The sequence below is a fragment of the Perognathus longimembris genome, chromosome 3 (genome assembly GCF_023159225.1).
Source record: "Perognathus longimembris pacificus isolate PPM17 chromosome 3, ASM2315922v1, whole genome shotgun sequence".
Lineage (NCBI taxonomy): Eukaryota > Metazoa > Chordata > Mammalia > Rodentia > Heteromyidae > Perognathus > Perognathus longimembris.
The window spans coordinates 23,400,512-23,426,644 of record NC_063163.1 but is presented as its reverse complement, the minus strand read 5'-3'; the positions used below and the strand labels follow the sequence as shown (position 1 = coordinate 23,426,644).

Sequence of the window (26,133 nt, the reverse complement as noted above, 5' to 3'; positions counted from 1 at the left end):
AGGGCAGGACATTCAAGAAACAGTCTGATTTTAATAAACTGAGAGAAATGGGAAAAGAGTTCTTAGGAGAAAGATGAGTAAGAGTGAATGTGTATGGAACAGACTTCACTAACATGATACACATATTTAGAGCAATTTGGAAAAGCAGAGGAACCAGTTAACAGATGATAGAAGTTAGGAAGAAATAGAATGTATCAAGTGCTTTTTTTTTTTTTTTTTGGCCAGTCCTGGGCCTTGGACTCAGGGCCTGAGCACTGTCCCTGGCTTCTTCCCGCTCAAGGCTAGCTAGCACTCTGCCACTTGAGCCACAGCGCTGCTTCTGGCCGTTTTCTGTATATGTGGTGCTGGGGAATCGAACCTAGAGCCTCGTGTATCCAAGGCAGGCACTCTTGCCACTAGGCTATATCCCCAGCCCCATATCAAGTGCTTTCTGAAAATCCACATCTCACATAGCTAACATCAACTAGTTTGAAAATAGAAGTGTCTTCTAGCTGTACATCATGGCTAATTTTCCTGCAGAGTCCAGCGAGGGGTTAGCTAAATGGCCTAACAATTTAATTACTTTTAGCCAGGTGCGAGTGGTTTGTGCTATGCAGGGAGCTGAGATCTGGAAAATCACAGTTGGAGGTAGGGTAGAGCAGGGAAGTTGACTAGGCTATCTCCAAAGTAGCTATGGAAAACAAGGCTTAGAAGCATGGCTTAAATAGTGAGCATTACCCTTGCAAGCATGAGGTGCTTGCTAAGTTCAAGCCGCCCCAGCACTGCCAACATTAAAAATATATATATTTTTATTAAATAAATGATCACATGAAATTAATTTATTGTCACTTCTCATTGTTGACCATTATTCTATTCTATTTTTTAAATTTAATTATTATTTTTGCTCACTTGACTGGCAGGACAGTAAACAGTGGATTTGTTTAGCTCTGGGCCTCAGAGCTTAGAAAAGTGTTTAGATGAAAAAGATCTCAAAAATTGTTAACCAAGTTCGGCAGTGGTGGCTTATGCCTGTAATCCTAAGTATTCAGGAGACTGAGACCTGAGGCTGAGGGTCAAAGGTAGCCTAGGCAGGAAAGTTCCTGAGACTTTTATCTCCAATTAACCACCAAAAAGAGCCCCAAGTGTAGCTGTGACTCAAATGGTAGAGCATTAGCCTTGAACACAAAAGCTTAGGGACAAGGAGCAGTGCCTGAGTCATGGGTATAAGCTCCAGGAATGGCACACACCACAAAACTGTGATGATGAGGAGGACCCCAATAGGGTAAGTTCTCTTAGTCACTGTGCATTATGACTAAGGAAGGAAACTGAACACCTTGCCTCATTCTGATGTATACGATGTCCATAGCTTTTCTTATTGAATCAAGGGGAAAGACTTCAACTTTCCCAATCACAGGTAGAAGATCAAATCACAAGGCAAGGAAAATCCAGAGTCCCAGGGTTCAACAGGGTCTCATTCACTGTGTACCCAGAGTGGCCAGGCCTCAAACTTGTAATCCTCCTGTCTTCCTGAATGCTGGGTTATAAATGAATGTCCTCATGCCTCGCTATTCTCAGTATTTGTTACCGGAAGATGTAAACAATCATTTGGGTAGGTGAGATGGAGGAAGTGGCCGGTGGCATGAAGGAATTCCAAAGCTAGTCCTAGGCGAGGATTAGTAGCTTGTATAACCTTTTGAGATCTGCCTTTCTTCCTCCCCCCACCACCCCCAGCTCTCCCAAATTGACACATGATAGCTCTGATTCTCATAAATTGCTAGGTACAATTTAGGGATTTGGAATCACTAACAGAAAGCACAATAAAAGCTGGGTGCCGGTGGCTCACATCTAAAATTGTAGCTATTCAGGAGGCTGAGATCTGAGGATCTCGGTTCAAAGCCAGCCTGGGCAGGAAAGTCTGTGAGACTCTTATCTCTAATTAACCACCAGAAAACTGGAAGTGGCGTGGTGGCTCAAAGTGGGAGAGTGCTAGCCTTGAGCTGAAGAGCTCAGGGATAGTGTCTAGGCCCAGAGTTCAAACCTAGTGATGGACCAATAATAAAAAAAAAGGAATAAAAAAAAGAGAAGAAAAGGAAAGCACAATAATCCAGGAAATAGTACTAAGCTAAAAAATTCAACATATTCTCAACAGTGCATATATCCTCCACCCATGTATTCAATGAACCAATCCAAGCTTTCAAAGAATAGGTTGAAGTTTTTCTGCTCCATCTCTTTTTCAGTCATGATAATAAGTAGATTCTCTTTCTGATGTCTATTTTCTCCGTAACTGAAGGGCCATATATGATGACATAGAGTGTATGTAAGCATTACCCCCATTGACATTCTAAATGAGCAGTTCAGGTGGAACCTATTAATTTGAATATACCTTGGATTTGGCCTGCAGTCAAAGACAATTTGAAGGAGCATCTACACTTTACATTCCAATCCTGTTGGCACCTGTGCCTGCTGTTGCTTCTAGAAGCCACTTCTCCTTTTCTATCTCCTTCTAATGCTAGAGTTTAAACCCAGACCCTAGTACGTTATAAACAAGCAGTTTCCCATGCAGCTATATCCCCAGGACTAGAAATTTCTCAACATTTTAAAGATAATCAATAAAATGATAGTGAGCCAGAGTGCTTGGGGCTTAGAATCCATTTTTTAAAGGTGATTGGTTCTTTTCTGTCCCTTCATTGTTTCTTTACTCTTTCAATTTTAGTTCTTTTTAGTTAGTGATTTTTCAATTTTAAGTTGCATATAGGATCATGAGGATGTGTGAGAAGATGGCTAGTTTTGAAACATCTAGAGAATGTGCATGGGAGAGAGAGCTAATATTTTCCAACCAGATTTCAGGAGAAACCATAGGTTGCTCTGTAGACCAGCATTCCATAGCATGCATTTTTATGATGCAATATCTCATATTTCATTCTGCTGTTGCAAATTAAAATAAAGATTTTGAGTGAGGTCCTTAAGCATCTTTCTCTCATATTCCATGGTATCTAGGTTTGGAAATTGTATTCTGAGGTATACTCTCATTTAACTGGTAACCAAGCTTTGTTGAATCTAAGAAATGTTCTCTCTCTCCCTCACAGAGGCTGCCTCACTGGATACGCTGACATTGTTCTCTGAAAAGCTACAATAAGTTCTCCTCCATCACTGAGGGCCTAGCCTTACCTCCTGCTAGTTAGTTCATCAGCTTCTATTCTGATACCTTATTTTTCCTTCAAAAATTGTTTTGATGAGATCATTTCCTTGATTAAAGCCCCCTGCTGGTTCTCATGGCTTAAAATAGAGGTTGGTGTCAGCTCCATGGCCTGACAAGCTTGGGCTGAAATCCAAATGGCTTCAATTTCTTTCTATGGAACCTTGGGCATATTGCTTAACTTCTGTGAGACACACATCTGCAAAGTGGAGCTCCTGCTACCTATTTTATCATACTGTCATATAATTTAAATGAAACACTATAACAAAATCACCCCATTCTGGGCCAGCCATAGGAGATGGTGAATAGCTAAATTACTCCCCAATCCCATTTCTTTGCAGCCTGACCAAGTTTGACTGTTCTAGTATCTTCTATGAGTGCTCTTGAGTATCTTCTTATTTTACATCCACTGTCCATAGGCTATACACAGGCATTGGCCAATCCCCACTAAGCAGCTCATATATCTACTAGTCTGACTTGGCTACTAAAAGACCCTTCACATTTGCTTCCACCCAGCACATCTCCTTGTTTTGACATTTTTCCTAAAGAGCTCATGACTTTCTATTGGGCAGGAGTTGATGGTAAATTCTTGCCTTCCTGAAACCACTGTGGCTATGCCTCTCTAAGAACATACTTGCCATCATATACTGCTACAATATGTGCTCATAGTTGTGGCCCCTACTTGACTGTGACCTCTCATTGGCATAGACTTTGCCTTACATTTTGATCTTTATTGACTCAAACCCTTTTTAAAATAAAGGAATATAATCAATATGGTGTAAAGCTCAAAAATAGATGCTTCAAGATTATATTTGAGAAACTATGTATAGAGAAAAATAATTCTCAAAACAATCCTAGACCTTCAGAACATTCTTACTAGCTTAGAGTACTAATCCTATTTTAATTCTATTTTAATTCTTACTGAACTCATTAAAAATTATTTACATATAGTACTACCCCATCTGACTTTCCACTATCCTTATTTATAGGTGCTATGATACCCATTTCATGGAATGTGAACCAGGCATTCAGAAAAGGTAAATGAGCTTGGAGTGTGACTCAAGTGGTAGAACACTTGACTAATAATAATAATAAGCACAAGGCCCTGAGTTCAAGTGCACCCCACCTCAAAGTTGTTTAATGAATAAATAAATTTACATGATTGAAAATTTGTGATTGTTCCAGTGGGGATTTGTTTTGTATCTTTTTGATTCCATCATTTATCTTTTGTGTTGTATTATCTTATACAACAGTCCAGTTTCAACTTCCTCTTAAGCTAGAAGGATTGGGGTAGAGTGCTTGCCTAGCACATGTGTCACAGTGCCACTTCTGCCTTTTTCTGTTTATGTGGTGTTGAGAAATTAAACCCAGGGCTTCACTCATGCTAGGCAAGCACTCTACCCTTAAGCCACATTCCCAGCCCCTAGATAGAGGTCTTTACACGAGTAGAATTTGTGAGGCAGATAAATCTGATCTCTGCAAAAGTCATATATTTAAGTGGCTTGGTGATAGTAGTTATTAGGTAGATAAAACATAATTCAGCAATGTAAAATCCTAAAATCTTGATGCCTTGTCAATTCTTTCATTTCCACATATTATTTATTTTGAAGAATCCACAGAGCAATCTTACCTCTGAAGAAAAAATATATCCTAAAGGAACCTTTTGACTTTCAAAGTAACTTTTCACTTTCACTACCTCATAGTTTCATAGGGGATCTTTACCCAGATAATTCTCTTGACTAAATCACATAGGAGAGCTCATTTCCTTAGCCTCAAAGAAATCAAGCTAAAACCAAGGCAAATAACAGACACTGCTGTGTTCTATCCTGTCCTGCGAGCTGCTATTTGTACAAGACTGCCTAGGTATTTCCAGTAGGGAGCATTTGTTTATAAGAGAACAGTCATACAGCTAATTGCATATGTACTTAATGGTAATCTCATAGCTTTGAAATCTTGCTAAACCAAATGTAAACTCTTAAAATAAAAATTTTCTGGAGGAGACTGTTGGGAAGGCATGGTGAAAATCATTCATTTTCTCATTCATTCGTTCATTTCTATGAATTCACACCTGACATTTTAGTGGATTTTTATGATTTCTATATGTGTTGAATACATTGATTTCTGGAATATGCTAGACTATTTGGAAATAGGACACTTCCTTCTAGAAGTAGTTTAAGACTCAAAGAGGATTTCTCCAAGTGTATTTCCTGGAGCTCTATTTCCATGGGCTATGAAGACGTGTCAGATGAGAAAATCAAATGTTTAAAGGTCAAATACACAGATAAACACTGAGTTTAAAAAGCCAACTGATTTGCTGTTGGACATCTTGAAGCCTTTAATATGTCACTATATTATGACTCCCTTGGATATATAGTTGCTGTGTTTTCTATCTGTTGTTATTGTTAAGGGAGTATCTCACAACTCACAATCTACAGGACAGGAAAAGTAAACCTGAAGTGTCTCTGCAGGCACTTGTAAAGCTGTAGGTTACTGTACTTTGGGCCCTAGGTTTCCCCACACATTTTTCTTTAACTCCTTAACATTCTGCTCACAAGTGTAGCACCCCTCTAGCAACCAGTACAGATTAGTTATCTACAATACTATGCAAAGAATCCCACCTAAAAATACAGAGAGGAAAAAAATAAAACTTCATTATGACTCATGATATAGAGGAATTTCTGCCACTATAAAGATAAAAAGTGAAGAATAAAAAAAAACTTGTATATAGCACCTTAAGCACATTTTAAGTTGAGTGAATTTATTTGGATAAGCTTGGCATTTTATATTTCTTCACAGTATTGCTGAGAACATCATTCGTTCTCATGTAGTCTCAAATTATGACAGGTAATAATAAACACTGATGAAAATGGGACAATATAAATTTTATATAATCAGACACTGGTGATATTTTACAAGTCAGGTGATGGGGCTTTGGTGTTGCTGACTCTTCTTCTGCATCTTATCAGCTTGGAAAGTTTGGATGTAAATCCACTGCAGAGGATTAAGAGGAATGAATTAACTGTGTTCTATTATTATAGTAGCATTGTCAGTGAAGAAGGACAAAGTTAGCAGAAGCTTCCTTTAGTCCTATGATTGGTCAAGTTAATTATGATTTTTCTGTGAAGACACAAAAATGATGTCATAGGAATATGAAATACTTTGTCATTGTATAACACATATTTTCTGAGCCCTTTCTTTGTCCTGGGATGGAACAGTGAACAAAGGCCAACTCATGTCCTCATGGAGCTTACTTTCTAGCTAGGAGACAATCAAAAAATCAACAAAGGGATGGACTCACAGATAAGTTCCTGGAGATCAAGAATACTGAAAACTCCAAGTTTCTTGATTGACAGGCCATTTTATAGAACAAGGAGGAGGTCACACTGAAAAGATAGCATATGAGCAGACATTTGAAAGAAACTGAGGACTCCACTGGGGACATCTGAAAGAACTCCATTGGCATAGTGACTACTTCATGCAAGTGTCCTGAGGCCATTTCCTGCTGGGAATATTTGGTAAGTAGCAAGGAGTTTATTGTGGCTGGACTTGAGTGAATGAATGAAAAGGAGAGGAGAGGAGGACTTTCAGAGTGGCAGAGCAAACAAATGGAAATCTAGACTTTTGTAAGGAAATTGGGTTTTCTCTGAGAGAATTGGGAAGCCAAGGGAAAATTCTGAACAGAACAGTGCGATCTATTCTAGACTTTGTGGGTGGTTTTTCTGTCTTTTCACCTCACACAATCCTTTCCCAAATCCTTTTCTTTGCTTGCTTTGTGAATTGCAATGGGTATATCCAATTGTATTAACTATTAGGTGAGTTCTTTTCTCTCCCAAATTCTGGACAAACTTAATTAATTATAGATTTTCTATAGTATTCTCTAAATAACATCAGTTTGTCTTTGTGCAACAATTATCATCCATGATAAGTGAATTTAAGTTTTTATAGTTCTTATCCTTTTAGTAAACCATCCTGTCTGTTAAGTGCTGGGAAGTCATATTGGAAAGGAAATGCTATAAACAGTTTTTGATATGAAACTTTCAGCAGAGGCATGCCAGGACTGAACTCAAAGCAGGTAGAGTAGTACTAAAAAATGGGTAAGTATTTTTTTTTTAATCTTCAAGTGCTTTCAGACCAAAGAAAAGTCTTAGCAGATACCGTACCCAAGTCTCTAGCTCAGTTTCCTTAGCACTAATGGTTTAGTAGAAGTCTAAGAAAGACAAAAGAAGAAGGAAGACAGGCTACCAAAAGTTCAGAAAGAAGCAGAGAAATATACAACCTGGGAAGTATAAAAGCTGACACCTCACATACAAAAAGCATTATTGATGGGGGAAAATTTTAAGAAAAAAGAAAATTACCTTTAGTTCTGTAAGAAGAGCTCACTGAATATCCTTTTGAACTGGAATTAATTTCAGGTAATTGAATTCAAAATTAAAAAATTAGAATAAAAGGAAAATTTGGAAGAACAGGAAGTAATTCTATTATCTTTGACAAAGTCATACTTATTTAGTCAAATAATCTGTTACCTTTTCTGGCAAGTGAATCTATCTCTGTTTACTTTAGGGATCATTGTGGCATATAACTTTTCTGGGTGTATATACCAGCTATCATCTATCAGCTCTCTTAATGGCATATCCAGAAAAGGGGTATCAAATATGACCTCTGAGGTCTGAAGGTCAAAGAGACTATATTGAAGTAAGAATCAAGAAGTAAGACTGGGTGTTATGGCTTAGTCATAGCTACATAGTGACTAGGGGTCTGGAGGATTGTGGTTTGAGACCAGCTACAGAAAAGTTTGCTGAATTCTGTATCTAAAGTAGTTAGCACGAAGCAGGACTGGAGGCCTTGCTCAAGTGGCAGGGTACCAGCCTACCACACATGAGGCCCTGCATTGAACCCCAGTAGTGCCCAGGTATGTGGGGGGGGAGGGGGGAGGTGAGGAACAAAGTTGTAAAACTGAAGTTTAAAATGAATAAGCATGGAGTGAACATATGAACTTGTTTTTGTTTTTCATTTTGCTTAAAGACTCTCCTTGGAATGTACCCATATAGTGTTTCACACCTTTAATCTCAGCTTTTTGGGAGGCGGAGACAGGAGAACTGTGCATTTGAGGACAGCCTTCAAAAGGTACCAGCAAGATTCTATTTCTCTCTCTCTCTCTATTATATATATGTATATGTATATATATATAATGAAATGGCTAGGGGAAGTAGGTCAAGTGGTAGAGCACTTGGTTAACAAGTCCAATGACCTGGGTTAAATTCCCAGTACCACAAGCAAACAACAACAACCATGGTGATGATAATAGTAATAATAATAAGCAAAGCCCACCTCTCCCTTGAATGGCTTCATTTCACTAGAAAAAGCCACCATAATCCAGCTTCTGCTTTCTAAATCAATCACTGCAAGGTAAATGTCATGTCAATTAGTCTAGAAGTTATATAAAACACACGTTTTTGCTTTGAGGTTCATTTCATGTTTCACATCTGATGTTAATATTAATAATACTGAATTGAAAGGGTCTTGATAATTGTGCCCCTTAAAGAAACTTTGATTTCAGAATTATCTCTGGCAACAGGTTTTCAGGTAAACCAGCATTTAGGAATGGGTTCCGGGATAGGGCTGAGCTCCGGTGACTTCTGACCTTGTGGAACTAGTCCTGTTCCCCATGGTCAGTCACAGACAGGGAAATGCTGGGATGTCCTTTGGCTTAGGAAAATGATCAAGCAAATGGAGTCTTAGAAAATTTCTGTCAGTTTTTTTTTTTTTATGTTGAAGGTTCACTGGCATTTCTGACTTTGATTGTTTTGGAGGTACAGGGATTTGAACTTGTGGTCTTGTACCTGCTAGGTTGGCACTCTAACACCTGAGCCACACTCCCAGTTAATTTTTTATTTGCAGTTAGTTATATTTTGGATATGTCTTTGTATGGGAGCAATTTCACAGCTCAATCTTTCTCTCTACCCTTCCTTCACCATGGTGGCTGGGATGCTAGGCCTGTACCATCCTGGCCCAGCTTGTGGATCTTACTGTTTGCCTGAGTTAGCTTTGAACAGCTGTCCTTCTGATCTCTACATATTATGTAGCTGGGATTAAAGGCATGTTTGATCACACCTGGCCTTAAGAGACTTAAGTCTGGGGCTGGGAATGTGGCTTAGAGGTAGAGTGCTTGCCTAGCATACCTGAAGCCCTGGGTTCAATTCCTCAGCACCACATAAACAGAAAAAGCCAGAAGTGGCGCTGTGGCTCAAGTGGCAGACTCCTATCCTTGAGCAAAAAGAAGCCAGGGACAGTGCTCACGCCCTGAGTTCAAGCCGCAGAATTGGCATAGAAACACAACAAAACAAAAAGTGAAACAAAATAAATAAATAATAAATGATACTTAAAAAAAAAGAGAGACTTAAGTCCTGTTTTTCAAGTAAGCTAATTCTGCTGTGTTTAAAAAAAAAAAAAGGAACAACCCACCCCCAACAAAACTCTTTCCAACTCACTTGTTTTAATCAAACTTTTGTAGAATTCTATAATGAGAGGACCACATTGGGAACAATCTTTCTAGATAGCCAGGCACCAGTGACTCACACCTGTAATCCTAGCTACTCAGGGACTGAGAGCTGAGGATCACAGTTCAAAGCCAGCCCAGGCAGGAAAAGTCTGTGAGACTCTTATCTCCAATTAACCATAAAAAGCCAGAAATGGAGTGTGACACATGTGGTAGAGCACTAGCCTTGAGCAAATAGAGGTCAGTGACAGTGCCTAGACCTTGAGTTCAAGCCCCAGTATTGGCATATATATATATATATATATATATATATTCATATTCCACAGTGAACTAAATTAATATACCAGATCCCTGATTACTTTTGCAGTGAACAATGTAAACCAAGATATGGAAGTCTTAGACTTGCTAATCACTAGCTCTGAACACCATGCAACAATATCCTCCCAAAATAAGTCATGCCACAGTTTCCATGATGACAGTCCCTCAGAACACACTTGGTTATTGTTGCCTTCGAATTGCTGGAATTGTTGCCATGTTCTGTCATATCTTCAGGCAACAATCACCTGGAGATGAAATGTAATTTTCAAATGAACTTTTACATGCTTCTCTGTTTTCTTCTTGAATTTTATTGTTTTTACAGGCAAGTGATGACAGGTTATTCCCTGTAAGATTTAACCAGTTAACCGTGCAGCATTAAAAATCTGAAGTCCTGCACTTAGAAATATAAAGAGCAAGGGAGGAAATGGGGGTGGGGGCGGGGAGGATGCTCCATTGGGGCTGCAGCTTTTTCGAGTATTCAGGGATGATGTCATTTGTTTTCACAAAACCCAGTTTAAATTTGTTCCTGCCTTTCAAGAACTGCAGCAGGAAGCGTCTGTAGAGACTTCTGCAAACCATATTTCAGGACACACGAGTGCAAGCTGCATCAAAATCCAACCAATCGCAGGGTGAAACCTTGCCCTCACCAGTCTTTATTTCTTCCCCTACCTGAAGGAAGAGTGAGATGACCGCCCTCACCCTCCAGCCCGGGTCTAACTGCAGAGGCTTCACTCCAACCCTCGAATGGTTTAAAGGAGAACAATGCCCAAATAGAGATTGACTTCTGCTCACCCTCACATACTGAGGCCACTGACACATAACCTCCAAGAAAAAGTCTATCTGTAAATGATAGATAGGTTTAGTTTGGTTTGTTTGAAATTAAATGTTAGATTTTGCTTCCCTGCTGCCCCTGTAACACCTGGTTCCCAGCACTAGACCCATCAGAAGACGGAAGGAAACCGAAATTGGAGCTAGGCGAGTGTCCACGGAAGTGACACCTGTGGATTTCATCATATAAACAGTTATCGTTCACAAAGCAACACCAATTCTGGGTGATGATGTGTTCATGATGATTGGAAAATAAGCAATGCAGTAGAAACAGAATCTCAAGAACGCCATTAAAGTGGGAGAGGGAGGTTAGCTGAAGTTTACTTACTAAAGAGATGGTTTAAGACGCAAAATGCTGGTTGCTCATGTTCCCTTACTTCGCCTCCGTACAGAAACACAGCATATTGATGGAACAATCAGTGTGGTTTCTCTGATTGTGAACAGTAGAACCTGGACTCTGGCTAGTATAAGCTTAAAAGATCCTCATGGGAAGCCTGTAGGAAAACTCAGAGAATTCACGGAAGGCTGGAGAAATTGACTCAGGAGTGACAAGAGACATGAGGTTTTGGGGTCTCCATTGCAGGTTCAATGAATGGCACTGTCAATCATCCCTACTAGGTTTAATGATCTCCAAGCTTTTCTGTCTTCTCTTTCCTCATCATTCTGTTCAAGTGGATAAGTTCCAGAAGAGAACACATCTTTGATTTGCTGACCACATGGCTGCCCCTTGACTTGGAGAAAACAGATGGCTATCAGTTTACTGACTCATACAGACACCTAGCAAAAGGAAAAAAGACACTTTTCCATGGAAGGTGAGGGTTAAAGGAACAGGAACAGTGAGTGCTACTTGGTGTTCTTCATTACCATGGCCACTCGCTTTCAGTCCTCCAGGTCATTAACTTTCTTGCCTGTTCTTATGGTACTCCTCCTTTACCTCACATTTTAAATATTGTAATTGCAACCCATTTTTAAAATCCCAGCCAGGACAGTTTTTTGAGGTGGACCATACGTATTATTGGTAATCATATGAAGATAAGAGGCATAAACTGGAGCCATCTTGGCATATTCATCTATAATGTTATTGTTATGCTTCTTTTTGTCATAGTTGTGCTTTGCAAGGTTTGACCAACACTTAGCCTATTCTTCCAGCTTTCAAATTCAATGTAAGTTGAATTTGGAATTGAGATGCAAGGCACAGTTCTTATGTCCTGAATATCTTATCTTGTGCTTGGCCCATGGACCTTCACTGGGGAATTATAATTCACCAACATGGCCTTAAACTCTTACCCTCTTCATCTCTGCTCCCATACCCACATTTCTATGCATTTGGGGAGTATGCTATCCTCAATATTCACACAGAGGGAGGCATAGCTAACTCCTAATTTCTTTGCCTCCTTTCATTCTTTTCTTCTAATGATGCTCCCTATATGCCTAACTGTCCATTGTATAAACAGATAAAGAACCAACTGATCCCCATATAATTTCTATTTGGGAAAGATGCTGCTACTTAATAAAAACAACCTTTTGGTGAAATAGAAAGTGAAATACATAAATAATACTTTAAAAGACTGTAACCCTTTCAAAGATCTTTTTTTAATAGGTAGTTTTAAAAGGTAGAATAACTTTGAACACCAACTTGTGACATTAATGGAGTACTACAATAGATTTTTTTCTGATTTTTTTTGGGTTCCCTGACTCAGCGTACAATTCCTTTAGTTTTTCTTTGCATGAATCTGTCCAAAGGAATTGTGGGATTGACCTGTGACTGTCTATCCCATGAGTACAATGAGATCTACATTGATTTATTTTCTGCGTCCCACTCAGTCTTCAGGATGAATCATAAGAAGGTGAAATCAGGGCTCAGGGTCCCCAGATTGTTCATGAAGCAATATCTCCCTTATAAAGCATTGCTTACAAAATTCTTGAACTTTCTTAGTATGAGACCACAGGGGCTTCCTAGATCAAATATCAGCGCAACACATTCCTTTCAGGCCTCACCAAAGGCCACCTTACAGAATGAGGAGTTGTGTTTTACTCCACCTGGATCCCCTTCTTTCCCAAGATCTGCACTGTGGGCACTGGCAGCTCAGCCGAGTGAGCTACAGCAAGCAGCACCACAGTTGTATGATAAACACATAGGATGTCAGAAGAAGGTCCCAAGGACAAATAATTCCATGTGAGAAAGTCAGGCCATCCATTTTTGCTTTCCTGGCTGTCCGCCTTATTCATGCTCTTTGCCTTTTGTGGATCAGTTGTTCCAAAGCATCACTCATTCATTCACTCCATTCTTGAGCCACATTGCGATGTTCTGCACTTACGATATAAAAAGCAAAGCATGGGATGTGAATGAAATATGGAGTTTTATCTCTTAATCCCTTCGGGTACCAATTATTATACCAAAGTGATACATGCAAAATTGTGGTTAGAAAAAAAGAAAGAAATGAGTCATATTTATAGTATGCTGACTAATATTTTTAAATTTACATGTGGTTTATTTTAGAATGTACTATTTGGCACTGTTAACAAATTGAGAGAACAATGAATTAACTGTGGAATAAAGAGAAGAGAATACCTTTATGTGAGGAGAGAAGTGTCTATTAACCATGGGAGAGAAATGGCCAACTTCATGGTCCGGTACAGCCAATGAAAATGCAGTGGAAAGTGATGTCTACTCTTCAGCTGAGAGCTAAGAGTGACCTTTGACCTAGGAAGTTAAGAAGGTTTTAAGAAAACTGCGTGCATTAGTGCCCAATAACATTATGTTCTACAAAATCAGAAACTGTTCTTTTTCTTGTGAGGAAATTGTACGTTGTGTATCACTCCTCATGGCAGTACTTATCTTCTGCACATGGATTTTAGATGACCTCCCAAGTCTATGTCTGTCTATTGAATAAAGGTGACAGAGGAGAAATAATCTGGATAGCTCAGTCATAGATCCAGCAGGGCCCAACCAAACTTTTCCATCTACTCCTCATTCTCTTTTCCCCAGTAGAAATTTGGAGGATATTTATCATCTATATCTTGTTCTGTCTGGATAACTGTTTTCTGATCTTTTTCTGCTTTCTGTGTTTGTAAGAATACATAGCTTGATGGATACCAATAAACCTCCACAGATGCAGAGGGGTCTCAGGGAGGGAAAATGAAAAGTTACATTTCCATTTGTTATGCTAGTTACCTAGTTCATATTTTAAAAATGTGATAGAAATTCAGCAGTTTCTCATGGGTACTCAAACATCTGCATGCTCACATACTGGAAATGTATTTACTTATATTTAACTTTTTAAATTTAGCCTCATACAACTCACACCACTGAGGCTGACTTTTTTCTTTATAAATTGTCTTCAACATAATTAAAAATTGAAAAGTCTCCTCTCTCTCTCTCTCTCTCTCTCCTTCTCCCCCCCCAGGCTTAAACTGTGAAGCAAGACCTATATTATCTGTTTATAATAAACACTGAAACTTTATTCCACTGCTTAAAGTACAGTGGGACTCACTTAAGGCAATCAGTGAAATTCAGTGTCAACCTTCCAAAAGGAATCTATTCCATTCTCCCTGAAAATGCCTTCTTAGTAAAACTTGTTTGCCAAATGCCTAGAGCTTCCTTAACAAATAAAACAAAACACTGCTCACTGCCCTTTTCCTCTGAAGTGATGATGAATTGCTGAGGAGTAAAAGCCTTCAGACTAATCACATAGGAGAACTGACTCCACGATCCCAGTGTTGTTTACCAGCTGCCTTCAGAATTCTATAATCACCCAGCCCACGTTTCAAAAGAACAAAATTGTTCAGAGATAGTAAAATAGAACAGAAACAAATGATCTGTCTGCAGAAATTAGTTTAAGGAGGGGAGCAGGCTAGAAAGAAAGATATGAGCCAGAAACTTACCTAGCTCACAGGCACGAGACCCGATGACCACATATGCTGCGCTGAAGCACAACTCAGGAGCATTACATCATCATGACAAACTTTCATTGGCTGCAGAAAGCCCAAGAATAAGTCAGGATTTTAAGGTGCAGTGTGAGAGCCCCTGTTAGTGCTTTTTATCAGGGTAATGGCCAAAATATTGAAAGCAAGACCTTCCCTACATTAGGACTGTCACGGATGAACTGACAAAATACTGTTAACCATTTCTTAAGCATGTTTATCTACACTGTCTACTTTTCACATTTAACCTGTTGGAGATTTTTTTTTCTTTGTTAAAAGCTTGCCTCTGTCATTAAATTTGTGTTTTTTTATTGAAGGTGTATAGTAACATGTGTGTATGAGTGGCTTATTTCCTCATTATTCTTTAGGGCATCTTTCTTATTTTTAGGACTCTATTTGAATCAGTACTTCAGTTTTCCTCCCTCTACTAGTTATTTCCCTCATTCTTTCTATTCAGAGGACAAACATCCACGGATTCAAGCAAGCACAAATATATTTATTTGTTTTGAGGAATTTAAATGGAAGTAGTGAGTGTAATTCTTACTTCCTAATCATTTGTTTTTCAGTGTCGCGGTATTTTCTCTATTGAACTCTATGTGTTATTATGCCATGCTCATTACCATGGTGATTTACAAATGAAAACCATATGCATTAGAGGCTCTAAGAGCTGGGGCCTGGGCTCCCTGCCCTGTCCATTTTCACTGCTCATGGTGGGTGGGGGTGGGGGGGTGGGGTGGGGGGTAGAGGTGGGGGGTGAGGGACAAAGCTCTTTTTAAAAATGAGCAAAGTTTGGACAATTAGTTTCATCAGTCAGGAAATGAAAACAATATGCAATTACTAGTGAACTTCAGTTTCCCTCTGCCTCTCTGTCTTTTTCTTTTAAGTTTAGGAGTGAAGAGAAGGAGCAAGGCCACAACAGGAGAGAATCAGAATCTTATGGAAATATCTCACCTCCTTCTGATCTAAGAATTTGACTCTCTGGTCTCCTAAAGGCAAGAAGATAACACACACTAACAAATACTCCATAAAATCCCCAGACTTAGCAGCTGAAGGGCATGTTTCCAGGGCATGTCTAGATGTTCAGTTCTGTTGGAAATACCTTTTCTCTGCCCTTTTGCACTCCTATTCTCAGACATGTGCTTGGAGGAGGTCAGACAGTCTACTGCAAGAGGGGTGGCTGCTGAAAATCCGACCTCCACAGTCATCTTCCTACCACGGTTCCTTAGACTTTGGCCTAACAAATAGTCAGTTTACTCACATGCAGGGTAATACTGAGGATTCATGGTTCTAGAGTAGGCCTTGGAGATATTTAGGAGCATTTCTCATAATGACAGGGTATTATGTGTGTGTGGTGGGGGGAGTGATAGAGAGTCCTTCTCTAACAGGAAGGGAGGGATAGGTCAGCCAGCCTCCTAGCTGGCAATGGGAATTGACAAAGTAAAATAAAGCATGTTTCTTGTCCTTATGATGAGCCATTTTGGGGGAGGGGAGACAGCATTGATCTATAGTTAGTGTTAAATTCTAATAAAAAATAAATGCATATGTGTGTTCACACACATTGATGGGCACCATTTTGATGCTCAAGAGCAGGGACAATTTGAGCTAAATTTGACACAGTAGAGTTGCTTAGCTAAAGAGACAAATTAAAGGATTCCATTGAGAAGAAACAGAATGCAGAGACCCCACTATCTGATGGGACTAAACTGCGTTAGTGGTAAATTGCAATGCATGGGAATGGGCTAGGTCCAGGATTATGAGTTGGTTTTATACTTCATATTTGGTAAGAACCAGATGCTACTTTCAAATGCAGGGAGTTTCCTGCAAGGGCTATTTCTATGGATGTGGACAGGGCAAAGGAAGTCAACAAAGGATAGTAAAGCACCCATAGGCCCACAATAGTTGGAAGCAATGACCACCCTAGGTCTGTTACTAGAAAGGAAACCCAATGGGAAAGCCAAGGGGAAGAAAAAACAGATGTGAGAGTAGGCATGGTTAATTTCTTAGGCTGTAGAGGAAGGTAAGAGAGTGGAGAGACAGTTGAAAGAAAGGTTGACAGACTCAACAGTAATGGTATGTGTGTGTGTGTGTGTGTGTGTGTGTGTGTGTAAATATGACAGGGGGGTAGGAGAGAACAGGCAGAATGAAAAGGAAGTACCTAGGCATCTAGAGAAACTCCAGGTAGAAGAACTCCTGGCTTTTTAAAAAATCTGGACACATGAATAATTTGCCATCTATGCAAATAATTTTAAATTAAAATTTGAGTTGCCATACACACTTTATTGGAAGACAGCCAGTATCGTTTGTTTACATGTTGTCTGTGTCTGTCTTCACACTATCATGACAAATCTGAGTAGTTACAACAGAAGCCATATGGTTTGTAAAGCCTAAGTGGTCCTCTCTGAAAAAGTTTGTTGACCTCTGATTGGTGGAATGGCAGTACCAATGACTGGTAATGAAGTGAGGTGTTGTGACTATGTGATGAAGAGTTGAAGAGAGTGTGAGTTTAGACGTCTTCTGTAGAATCTGATTTTGAGAGAAGGGAAAGAATTTTTGGCACCTAGAAGCAGAGGTGGAGGGATTTTTCACTGTTAATTTTTTGTTGTTGTTATTGAAAACTCTTGTTTGAAATAAGAGAAAATAAAAATATTTTAAGAGTTAACAAGGCAGGAGGGAGAGGAAAGCAAATGATTTTAAAGAAGTTTTTTAAGAAGCAGAAATGGAATGGAAAAGTTTGCTCTTTCAAATGAGGCAAATCATGGTATCTGAATGTCTCCCAGGGAAGTAGAAGGAAAAGATATTGTTGAAGTCTTGGGTGATGACATTTGGGGAGACTGCAGAAGGAAGTGAAATGTTTTAAACTGAGGAAAATGGGAGAGGAAATGGCACAGAAACATGGGCAGCAGGAATCTGTGTAGAAGCCAAATGAAATTTGTTTGATTTTTTTTCCCTCAGCAGTGTGGGGCAGAGTAAGTGTTAGGTGAAATGAGCCAGTTCTATCAATTCAGGTTTGGAATTTTGTAGCCAGGTACAGTAGGGATGAAAAAATAAAGCAAGATAAGTTAAGGATAATGGTAAGAGTTTGTTAAAAGGGGAAGACAGAGGCTTCACTCATGTTTTTCTTGTAGAAGGGTTGTGAGCTGTCACTGGAAAGATGTAGGAGCTTCCTATTGATTGGACTTCTCTTATGGACTTCTTGGGATATCAAAGGAGAAAGTCCGAAATAAGCAGCAAGAATCACATTTAGAACTTGGGTTCTTAAGGAGCAGAATGAGAAGGGGTTTGGGAGGGGGAAACTCATCAGGCATGGGGGTACACACATTGAATTCCAGCACTTGGGGGACAGCGGGTCTCAGGTTTCACTTTAGTCTAAACTATATGATGAGATCTCATTTGAAAAAACAAAGAAAAGGCCAGGCACTAGTGGCTCACACCTGTAATCCTAGCTCCTCAGGAGGCAGAGATCTGAGGATTGTGATTCAAAGCCAGCCTGGGAAGGAAAGTCTTTGAGACTCTTAGCTCTATTTAACCACCAAAATAGAAATGGAGCTGTGGTAAGCTCAAGGACAGTGCCCAGGCCCTGAGTTCAAACCCCAAGACTGGCACACACTCATTCCTACACCCTCACCTTCTTCCCCTCCCCCCTCAAATTAAAGCTGGAAGAATAGGCTGCTGTGGTTAAGAATTTGGTTCATTCCAAGCATATTGGTCTGACAGGGCTGCAATAAACATAATAGCACAGGCCAGGTGGCTTAAAAACAACAAAACATTATTACTCATAGTTCTAGACATTAGATATTGAAGATTTAAGGCCTCCTTGTCTTGCCTATGAGTGCCTCCTGTTGCGTTCTCAGTTGGCTTTTCCTCCTTAGTGTTTCAGCCTCTTTATATAAGGATAGCATCCATACGGGAGCCGAGTCCCATCCTTGTGACCTCATGGAACCTTAAGTACCATTTGAGAAACCTACATCCAAATAAAATCCCAGGTGCTTCAACATATGAGTTTTGGGAGGACACAATGGAGTTGATAGCATCTAAACAGAGTATAGACAGGAGAGTGAATGGCTGAGAGAACAGAGTAGAAAGTCGCTACCATTAAGACTAATAACTATTGTACCCACAGTGATGTGACCCCATATTTTATATTGGAGTCCTCTGAGTTATCATGTGCCCATGGGGTTTTTATACTTTTTGTGACATCAGACTAATAAAATAATGATCATAACCAGTAGTATGTTGTAACATTTTTTTGTGAACCTAAGACCTCAAACTTGCTAGGCAAGCACTATTCCACTTGGGTAAGACCTCAAACGCACTAGGCAAACACTAGTCCACTTGAGTTATGCCCCCCAGTTCTGCCACCTTCCCCCTCTACTTTAAAATTTTGTCTGTGAAAAAAGGTCTTAGTAATTTTGCCATGGCTAGCCTTCAGTTAGCAATTCTCCAGCCTCTGCCTCCTGAGTCACAGAAACTGGTTTAGTATATCATATTTATCTATAAGTTATGCAAAGTATTTATCCATGACTAAGGATCAACTAAAATATTTAGCATTAAAAATTGCCAACTGCTGGTGGCTCATACCTGTAATCCTAGCTACTCAGGAGGCTGAGATCTGAAGAGTTTAATTTGAAGCCAGCCCTGGCAGGGAAGTTCATGACTACAATTAACCACTAGAAAACAGAATTGGCACTGGGGCTTAAAGTAGTAGAGCACTATCCTTAAGCTGAAAGCTCTGGGATAGTGCCCTGGCCCCGAGTTCAAGACATATGACCTACTCTCTCTCTCTCTCTCTCTCTGTCTCTGTCTCTGTCTCTCTCTCTCTCTATATATATATACATATACAGTTATAGATATGTATATATAGTTATATAAGTATATAGTTATATATAAACACACACACTGCTTTGTGTTGGCATAAACTTCTTTGAAAGTGGTATATTTGGTGTCTAAGGTTATATGACTATTTTGCTGAAATTCACATAGGGTTCTCTATTTTTTCACAAGAGTGTTGTAACTTTTTATATGAAATGTTTGAATTCCCAAAGTGATCAACACATACTTACTTAGCTTTCATTTTTTTATGTATGTATTATATGGCTGTTACATTTAATAGCTGGTAAATGCCAGAGAAAACCTAATCAGGTATAACTCATTAGTTTCATTTCTCCAAAGAGAAAACAGTCTTGAAAGCAATATATAATTAGCAAAAAACTGGAAAGAAAGGTTTCAGATTCGTGTTTTCTCCCTTTTCCTTTGGCATATATTTGATTAGTTTTTTGTTTTGAAGTAAGTGAAATTATTGGAAAGCTAGTTATTAGACACATCTCTAAGAGGTCCTTTTAAAGAGTCAATGGTACCACCTACTTAACTAACTTGTCAGTCTGCAACTCAGAAACAGAGTAAAGGATGTGACTCTCATTATAGGCTCTGAATTCTAAGAAGTAGACTTTTACCTTGTGCCCAGCCCTTTCATTTTCTGGATTTAGTTGGCTCATGTGAAGATGAGAAGTTTAGTATAGCTAATTTCTTCTCACTCTAAATTCTTAGGTGTCAATGATCATTAATTTCCAAGAATTCTGGAATTTTCAGGGAGCCATCCTTCATGTTGTTTTAAGTTTGAGGTTCATAAAATAAACCCATACCTGCAAAAGGACTAGCACTGGACAGAGTAAGTTCTGAAGACTGCTCTAGCATGTGAATATGTCTCTATACACCCCCCAAATTGGTGAAGTTTCAAAATGGGATTAATTGTATTTAATTTAATTTACACCTCATAGGTAAGAACCACATTAATGCATTGATTAATCAAATATAATTATTGTGAAAATTCAGAGATGGTTAGAAACCATTAGAATAGAGAGTCATTACAGATAAAGTAGTTTTTCAAAAACAGAAAAAATTGAGGTTTTGACACACTAGATAAAAAGGGAAGAAAAAAGTTTAATCATAAAACCAAAAGAGATCCCAATTTTAATAAGTTCCAGAGTATCTTGAAAGGAACTAATGAAAATTGTAAAGATTGCCATGAGGTTATATCTTATGAAAATTCTCATTCACAAGACATTAGTAACAAGGCTTTTGCGTTCTGACTGTAACTGACATCGAGCCTTTCAAGATGACATGTGAGTTATGCCATGTATTGTAATTTCCAAATACAAACTTTCCCTGAAAGCCAGTGATGTACACTCCTTACAAGCCCCCAAAAGAAGAGATTAAAGAAGAGAAACAGAAGTATTACTAAGTAGGGTAGTTAATTTTATTAACGTGGCCAGGGACACAGAATGCAGTTATTTGGGCAAACATTCTTCTGTAGTTGTTCCTTTGAATGGATTTTAGATGAGAATATCACTTAAATTAGTAGGCTTTGACTAAAGATTACCCCCATATTGTGGATAGACCAGACCTTAAGGAATCACTGCACAACCTTAATAGAAAAAGACTGATATTACTAAAGATAAGGAATTCTTCCAGTTTATTGCCCTTGAACTTGAAAGGCTACATTGGCTTTATCCTGGGTCTCTAGCCAGCTGGCTGACCATATATGTATACAGATAGCTATCCACCTGTATTATCTATATCTATCTATCTATCTATCTATCATACATCTATAATCCATTTTTCTGGAGAACTCTGACAGTGCACAAAACTCCCATTAGTGGGGTAAAAACAAAACAAAACACCCAAATACAATATAGGTTTAAAATCAATGATGAGGATTAGGAATTTTATGCAATTTGTTAACATTTTGAAACTGAAGTAGACATAGAAAAAAAAAAACACTAGGATTAAGGAAGTAACTTTTGGGCTGGAAACATGGTTCAAGTGATAGAGCACCTGTCTAGCAAACATGAGGCCCTGAGTTTAAACCCTTGTAATGCTGAGAGAGAAACAGAGAGAGACAGAGAGATGGAGGGAGAGATGCAGGTGCTTGCCTTCCCTTTTCACTATGGTATTGCTTCCTGTCCTATGAAAAACCTGCTTTTAAAACCTCTTGAGCAATGTTATTATTATTACGGCTGTTACCTTTTTCCTAAATGAGCTATAGCTTAATTATTAGAAGGCTCCAGGAACTTAGAGATGAATTGGGAAAGCTTTGCTTTTTGAGGGGATAGAGCTTAATTATTGAATTTAGAAAAGGCTGGATTCCAAGACTCATGGCAGTTAGTTAATTTTCAGCAGTTTCTCATCTCCTGTACTTTCTCCAGCAATCTCCTTTCACTTTGGAATCAGATGTTAAACCTTTTTTGACTCATGTAGTGCATAGTTATTAATTCCGCACTAGGCATTATGCAAAGTCACACAAGAGGTTTCAGACATTGCAATTGCAATTTGCTCTTTAAGTTTGGCTTGGCATTCATGTTCTATAGAGGAAGTCTTCGCATTCTTAATTTCAGGATGAATATTTCAAAGCAGGTATTCTTCATGGACAAAATCTGTCATTTTCTGCAGAAAAGGACTGCCTGCTTCTCCAACAGGCCTGTACAATAGTTGTGCCTTTCAGATCTGGGTAACCGCACACAGATTTCATTTTTCCATTGCAGTCCCCCCACCCGCAGGAGAGAAGCCCACATCCTCAGAGCTTTGAATTTCAGAGGCAGCAGGGATGCACGGAAAATGGAGATTTGTTCCCACCTAGGGATTATCTCTCACTGGTAACTAACAGACATGTTTGTCATCTAGAAATCAAGGTATTACTTACAGGACTATGGTCTGCTTATCTAAGCCAAGTCCAGTCAGAGAGTTCAGGTCTGATGTTCACTTCTTTTGTTAGAAAGGCATTTCTGTCATTTATTTGTAAATCATTACTTCCTTCTCACCACACATCAACTCAACACCATTTCTTCCCTCACCCAGCATGCAGCAAACAACTGTGGTCAAAAAAAAAAAAAGAGAGAGGAGGGAAAAAAGGAAACCTCCCACATCAGCCACAGTCTGCTCAGCCTGAGCTCACACTGTGTTAGACAGTTGTATTCAAATAGAAGATTACAAATACAAGCAGGCAGGGGAATTCTTATGCCGTTTCCATTAATAACTGAATATAGTTTACAACTTAAAGCCTTGCATTTTAATAGAATATATCTCAGGTTGTTTATTGAACATAATAGATGGGAGCTCTTACTATACATATTATGAATAATTACATTTAAGATCCTTGACCTGGAAGTATTATAGGCTGTGTTGGGAAAGAAAACACAACATCTATAAACAATCTCAGAAATGACCCAGAGGCAATATAATTTACTTCCTAAGCATTTATTTATTTATTTAAAACCATCAATCTATAAAAGCCGTCTATAGTATGGATGAGTAACCAGATAAGATACCAATTAGACTTCTGACATTCAGAGTTATGATAATATAATTATTGGCTATATAATTATATGAGTACATATTATACTGGTAGTATATTTATTATGGGTAGTACACTAAGTCATACAAAAGTCAAAACAACATAGGAAGAAGAGTGCTTTCCTGCTACAAATATGTTCTGTGGGGGGCTCTCTCTCTCTCTCTCTCTTGGTAAGTTTCAGATACAACTTGCTATAAGAACCAATCATCCACATCTAGTTTTATTAGATACCAAGACTAGTGTGGTATTTAATCCACTGTTCTTTACATCTGTATAGGATCTGTGGGTGGTAATACAGATACTTGGCTTTCATTAGTTTCTCCTTCCTATTTTAATTCTGTAAGGGTGACTGACCCAAGGTTCTAGAGTAGTTACTTTGATGTTCATGATACAGGCTCATGCATTTGACATCTATCTAGAATTCTCAAAAGCTAAACATGATAAAGAGGAATGGAAGATGGTATATTATGAAAGATAATTTGTATTATAACTTAATTATAATGGGAAGTTTAATAAAATACATATTAAGTATCTATCATGAGTTAGAAATTACAGTGAGTGCTACATGTATAGTTAATGCTCTCAGTTCTGGTAGGCAAAGAGGAAAGGCAACTTGATCATAGTTAACAGAAAGGAATTACTCAGGTCTATTTTGTAAAAACTTCATGACAGTACCTATCCACTTATGTATACCAGAAACCACTATAAAGATCATCAAGTTGGTCAAAAAACTATATAAAGTAGGAGCACTTCCATTCTTTACTGAATATTTTTAAATATTTTCAGCCATAATGAATAGAAGCTGAGTCAGCTACCTGGTTGAATGTATAGAGGTTGCTTCATACAGAACGTGCCTCATCTTATGACTTCCCAAATTAATTATAGTGCTAGATTTATGTGTTAATTTCCAAAAGAGTAAATACAGTTATAGTGACCACATATAAATACCAACTCAGGACCTTTGTTCTTTAGAGGGAAAAGAAAAGCAGTGGTGCAAGTGCTTCATCTTAGAGGAGGTGGCCCTAAATACACCAAGCACTTGCTGTTCATTACAATTCCCATGCCAGAATTCTTCTATCTGTGATCCCCTTGATTTTTAAGCTCTGTTGATCCCCTAGACAGTGGGGGTTTCTCTTTCCCATGGTCACTTAGGAATCGGTTTTGCATTTATTTACACATACAAATCTTTCATTTCCAGGTATTGATTTTCCTTCTCATAATGTCACAATCAACTCAAGAGGGTGACATGTACAAATTGTCTTAGATATAAGTGATAAAACATGAATATGTTTCTTGATGTGTGAACTTCTCTCTAGTGACTCAAGTCTACATTTTATTGTATATTCATGAATGGTTTCTGCACCTCTTTTCTTTTTCATTTCTGGTACTGGGGCTTGACCTCAGGGTGTCGTGATTGCTTGGCTTGCTTGTTCATGATGGTGCTCCTCTACTTGAACTGTGCCTCTAATCCTTTACCTATTTTTTTAAAACCCACTTTGTATTTGACCTTCAACTATTGAGTGCTAACAGTGTGTATGGCTCTAATTTGGATGTTCTAGAAGAAATAAAGATGATTTAATTGAATCAGACTTGTTACTGTCTGGAGAACAAGATAAGCCTAGGAAGAGTACACTGTAATTCAAATCAGAATTAGATTCAGCTACATATTATGGGATGAATGAATGACTAACTTATCCTTGTCTGAACAAATCATATGTATTAGCTTAACATCTCTAGTAGTTTTCCTAGCCTTATACAATCAGTCTCTACTATTCACTTGTTCAATACTAATTTGATTTCAAGCATTCCAGCTATATCTAGTCTTCAGTGCATAGAATTCTTTAAATATATCCTTCACAATCTTGTTTAAACCCATTTCTCCAGAATGGATTCCTTTCCCAGACATGAACTTTAATCCTCTCCCCCCTTCTCTCTCTCCCTCTCTCTCTTTCTCTCTCTTTGTAATCTGTACTATTAATTTAGTGTGATAGATTAATACATCAGATTGATAACATTTTATTTAAGTAATTGGAGTATGGTGTGTTTCCATATCAAATTCCAAATCCTCTAGGAAGAGAACAATTCTGTACGTCTTTGAATTATTTATAGAATCTCATATTATGTAGTTTAAGTACACATAGCTATATGTTAATTGGCTGGTGTAGGTTTAGAGATCAGAAAATATGTTCAGTAAATTTTTTTCTTTTTGTCTTTGCTAACAGATTTCTTCTATATGTAATTTCCAAGGATGAGTTCAAAACAGCTCTAATATTATCTATTATGAAACGCTGGCATATTAGTGTAGCTTCGAAGACTAGTAGCTGAGTGCTAAAAGAGATTGCCTGGTAATCATGAGAGCATGTGGGCATTAATACAGTGGAGCTCTGTGTGAGCAGAGGTTGGATTTATGGCCTGTTCTACATTCTAGAAAGCACTGGAAACTTCTCTCATTATTATAGTAAGAGGTATTTCAGACACATGGGCACCAGAAATTTGGAGTGAATGTAAGAGATGTTGAAATGAAGATAGGAAGATGATTACAAATGTGTGTGTGTATGTGCACGTGTGTGCCAAGACTGAGGCTTGAACTCAGGACTTGGTGCTATCCCTCAGCTCAAGGCAAGCACTCTGACACTTGAACCACAGCCTGTGCTAATTTAAAAAAGTGTCATCACACTAACTTTTACCTTGTGGAAAGAGTATGATCTCCATTTTCTTCAGTTTTACTATGATACGTGACTAGATTTGGATTTTTTCCCCTTTATCCTGGTAATGATTTGCTAGGACTGTTGGATTTGTGAATTTATATTTCTCCTTAATTCTGGAATTTTCTTATATCCTTAAACAGTGACTTCATTTTATTTTTTTCAGATCAATGCATCAGCTTACTGTGTTCTCCTCATCTTTATATTATATATTGCCTTCATTTTGTCATTTTATCATTTACTCTGGATAGTAATAATTATTTTACTACTTTCCAGCTTATCAATTCTCTCTAGAGCTGTGTTTAATTTTATGTAAAGTATCCACTCAATTTTAAGACAT

At 38.4% G+C, this 26,133-nt stretch overlaps 1 long non-coding RNA gene across 2 annotated transcripts; it reads right to left on the bottom strand.

The window, feature by feature from the left end:
- Nucleotides 1–10,244: 10,244 nt before the first annotated feature.
- On the bottom strand, nucleotides 10,245–23,597 carry LOC125348206. 2 transcript variants are annotated; one of them, XR_007210324.1, is made up of 4 exons: nucleotides 22,438–23,597; nucleotides 14,703–14,792; nucleotides 13,390–13,521; nucleotides 10,245–13,130 (listed from the first exon to the last, which is right to left on the bottom strand). It is a non-coding gene; the product is annotated as an uncharacterized LOC125348206 (long non-coding RNA). The 2 variants fall into 2 exon arrangements; XR_007210323.1 differs by having other exon boundaries at nucleotides 10,245–13,521.
- Between the last annotated feature and the right edge of the window lie 2,536 nt (nucleotides 23,598–26,133).